The sequence below is a fragment of the Lactuca virosa genome, chromosome 5 (genome assembly GCF_052849685.1).
Source record: "Lactuca virosa cultivar CGN04683 chromosome 5, Lactuca_virosa_CGN04683_v6, whole genome shotgun sequence".
Classification (NCBI taxonomy): Eukaryota; Viridiplantae; Streptophyta; class Magnoliopsida; order Asterales; family Asteraceae; genus Lactuca; species Lactuca virosa.
The window spans coordinates 71912940-71917846 of NC_136430.1; positions in this window are offsets into that span (position 1 = coordinate 71912940).

Genomic DNA, 4907 nt, shown 5'->3' on the forward strand with positions numbered 1-4907 from the left:
TAAGGCTAGGACCCAACACAATATTTTACAATTGTGAATACGGATGCCATAATCCAATTGTAAAATATTTGAAGGTAGGTAAATGACGATTTACCAATTTCTACCATGAAAAACGAAATAGATTATTAAGTTTTAATTGGATTGAAATTCCTAGATCCTTTGAGATTCATTGAACTTTTCAATGGCATGTTTAAATCTCGATTGTGCCCTTCAAGTTTGTGATTGGGATGCCGAGGATCACAAACAAGGTGTGAATAACCATGCAAATTAACTTGGTACACTCAATGTTACAATTCACCTAATCAATGTGCCGGTTAACCACACACGCTCCATTGATCTATGATTAACATCAAGCTACCCTTTGCCACACACTGTCAATCCCAGATTAGTGTGCCGGTTAACCACACATGCTCCACTAACGACTTAACAAGGTGCAAAGTGTAACTTCATGGATTAGCACCATTTTCACATTTTCCTAAAGTAACTAAGATTGGGAATTTAAGAAAAGTTTAGTTACTTTATATTTATCAATATACTTTGAATGAGAATTAATGTCCTATCCTACCCGTTCGGCTAACGACCCTACACCAGTCAAGAAAGCGGTGGGTGAGAGTGGACACCCATTAAAGCACCATTTTATAGGCAGTAACCTTATACCCCCCTTATAGACCGGCTTCGTGAATGAGGTCTACTAACGATAAGACTGACTTCTCGTATACATACATACATACATACATATATATATATATATATATATATATATATATATATATATATATATATATATATATATATATTATTAAATTTATAATATTATAAAGTATAAGGGTTGAATTTTAACTTTTAAAACTCTAGGGTTTGGAATTAAAGTTACATTAGTGAGACTTTACAAATTCCAAAAATTGAGGGCAAGTTTTGAAACTTGTCAAAACTCTTAGTATTAATAAATTATGAGTTTAATACAATTTTAAAGATGAGACCTTTCGTTTTCCATAGCTTGAGGACAAGTTATGGAGGTCATTAAAACTCATTTATATCAATTTCTAACAACTAAAATTATCAAATAATTCAATATTTGATCTAACTAAACTCATAAACAAGATAATATCTAGTCAACATTTTGCAAGCAACTTTGTTTATCATATAAATCAACAATTATCTTAAAACTATGAGAATTATCGTGTGATTGGATGATCATAATCACTACCATATCATAAAAAACAGATTTAATGATTTAAAACAGTTTGTAGTAGTGATTCCAATCCAATCAACGCCAAGAAAACTCGAAATTCTGTAACCAGGGCCATGAACTCGTCGAGTGCATGAATTGACTTGCCAAGTTGCCCTCTTACTGAGTGGACTCATCGAGTCAGCCAGTGGACTCGGCGAGTTCATCAGTCAGAGGCCAAAAATTCCATTTTTTTAACTTTGAAAAATAACAAGCATCAAGTATAACAGAAGACAACCCTAGGCTCTGATACCACTATTGTGTTTTGAGCACTATAACACTCCTATGGTGCACATGCAACCCTAAATGCTTTGGATCTATGTTTTCTCTAATTATACATGCATTTTCAATTTTTCCAAAGCATTCTCCCTAACTAGCATACAATTGAACAATTGAACAATACAACTAGTTAGATAACTTACCTCTTAGTAGGACTTGTAGTTCTTGGCGTTCAAAAGCTTAAGCACCTCAAGTGTGATGCCTCTAATGGTTCACAAACACCAAATGCAAAAGGAGGCTTGAGAGAATAAGTTACTTAGCACAAAATCAACTTCACTCTCTTAGAATGAATGGGGTATAATGGTGTAACCGATTTTGTCCATGAGGGGTTCCTTTTATAGTGTTGCAAATGCTAGGGTTACACCTTGAAAACCCTAATGACCTTTCATATTACTTAGGCTCCATGGGTTAGACCTCCATGGACTATATCATTGGTTTAGCACATCCTAAATAACCATGGATCATTAGCCCACACTATAAGAATCATTGATTTACATAATCAATCCCCATATATTTAATTAGTCTCTTTTGATCATAAAATTAATTCCAAATTAATTCTTGATCAATACTAATTAAATAATATGATTTCTCAATTAATATATTATACTTATAATATATTAATAAATCACAAATAACCTTATTCTCAAAGTCCATCCTATCAAATTGCACTGATGAAGGCAACTCAAAAGGACCATGCTACAATCAGGTCTAGTACATCCCAATTATAGTTATGGGCTTAGACACAAAATCCAACATGATTGTTCCACCAAAGATACATTTTCACATTTACTTCACTTGCACCTTTCTCTCAAATCATTCTTTCAAACATTCCATGTGTTCATTTGTTGTCTTTACTTGATCATATTCATAGTTTTATATTTAATCTTGAAGTACTTTGTTGATTCTTATATTCAGTCTTGCCTGACTTGACTGGAACTATTAATCTGAAGCAGACATTGATCTTAAGCACTAACTCAAGGTTTGAGTTTTCGAGCCTTGTCCCTGCGCAATCAGATCCTTGTTCTCACAACAAGGAATAATCTTAACCAAGTTATAATATATGTCACAAGGGTTCCGTACATATAAAGAACGCTGAAATCTGAGTTATAACGAAGAATGTTATGACCCGTCGAAGTTTTACGACTACACCGGCACAGCACCGCGTAACGTAAAAAGTGAATTTTTCATAAATTACTTTTTAGCCTTAGCTCGCCGGGCCTTCGGCTTGACTAGTATGCCCTAACCAGGTCTACAGTCTATCCGGTCCGCCCTAGGGTATGTTGGAACAAGCACAAAGCATGACCGCCTCAACCCATCCCCCAATCAAACAATCATGTGCACATAAATATCATACGCTAGATAGCATGTACAGATAGTCATACAGATCTAAAAGATCACTAACATAATATCATCCTATAACCAGGGTACTGATCTAACGGATCACTAACCATAGCATCATCATATATACCAGGATACCGACCTAACCGGTCACTAACATAGCATCATCCTATATACCAGGATACCGACCTAACATGTAACATCTGTTCCATGTATCATTTAAATTATCTAAGTTTTTAGGGTTTTGTGCTTGGACTTGGCGAGTTGGGGAACTCCAACTCGTCGAGTAGAGGTTACTATAAGGACGCGGGACTTCAGACCTGCTCGACGATTCGGAGGACCCGACTCGACGAGTAGGCACTGTAAAGAGAAACCCTAATTTTCGGGGGTTTGTACCCTATTTAAAGAACTTATGGCTCATTTACAGCCTCTTATATCGTTCCTACAGCCAGAGAACCCCTACTTTGAGCCTTGCACCTTCTTGAGTGAGAGAGAGAGAGAGAGAGAGAGCTTTTGAGAGTGATTTTTGTGTGGTTGTAAAGGATTTTGAAGCTTGAAGAAGAAGGAGCAAGGAGAGAAGTAGTAGATCCGACATCTACTCTGTATTGGCAACCATCTTGAGGTATAAAGTCACTATCTTGATCTTTAGTTGCTTAGATCCCTTTTCTTTGAAGTAAATGGTCACTTTTGGTGCCAAAAAGGATGTCATACTCGGATTTGGACTTATCACAAGGATATGGTTCCAGATCTGGACATCTCTAGGTCCTCAATGACATAAAGTTGCTCACTTTATCCAACTTAGGCCCATTCCATGCACTAAAACCTTATAGGAAGCGTAGTTTTGATGTTTTAGCCTTGTGAGGCCTTGCATGCACGTAAAGTTTGCAACTTTACGTGGTAACTACACTAGGGGAGGTTGGATCTGAAGTTTGGGACCTTAGATCCCACTGGAATGGAATGAACACAAAAGGACTGAAGGAACTCGTCGAGTCCCTTAGTCGACTCAACGAGTCGAATGGGTTTACCCGTTTTCATGATTCTGAATGAATGGTGAAGGATTAGAGTTTTGGTCTGCATGAAATTTTGGTCTTCTGGACATTTGATGAACTCGACAAGTCACTTAGGTGACTCGGCAAATTGACTCGGGATTTAGTGGAATGGACTCGGGAGGAACTCGACGAGTTGATGGATGCACTCAACGATTTGAGGTCAACATGGACTGTTGACCTTCACTGTTGACCTTGACTTTGACCAGGGTTGACTTTGAGGATGATTATGGTATTTCGGGATTGTGACAAGTTAATCACATGATGATTATAGGCGGTTGAGTTAGAGCAGTGTGTGGGATTTATCTGATCTTTGCTTGTCAGTTCAGCATTCGAGAGGTGAGTCTCCTCACCATACCAATAGGTCAAAGGCACCAAGGCCGGCCCATTTTGTGATATGTGGTTTACTCATTGATGTGGAGATATGTGGTATGATAGTTAGTTATGCTTGGTGTTATGCTAGCTATATATATGATACTTGTAGGGAAGACCATGGGGGAGCCCATGGCACTTGGATGTAAGACCATGTGGGGGATCCCTTGGCTTTTCAAGTAAAGACCATCGGAGGAGCCCATGACACTTGGATGTAAGACCATGAGGGGGAGCCCATGGCTTTCCAGCTAAAGACCATGTGGGGGAGCCCATGGCATCCTGGAGTAAGACCGTGGGAGGAGCCCACGACATCCTTATATGTTTGTATGCATGGCTTATGTGATATATGTAGCTTTTATAGCTAATATGATATGTGTTATGTGGATTGTGTGTGGGGTATGCTCTGGGGAACTCACTAAGCATTAGCTTACAGTTTGTGGATTTGTTTCAGGTACATCTGAACCCAAGGGCAAGGGCAAGGCTTGATGGCGCGGCGTGTACTCTCTCTCAAGCGTTTTTATGGGACACTCTGATGATTTGAAATAAAATTGTTATTGTTACGAATTTGAAAACAACTGTATTTGGGATTTCATGGTTTGTGGAAAGTATTTTGGTTAATTAAAAATGAAAATTTTCTTTTGAAA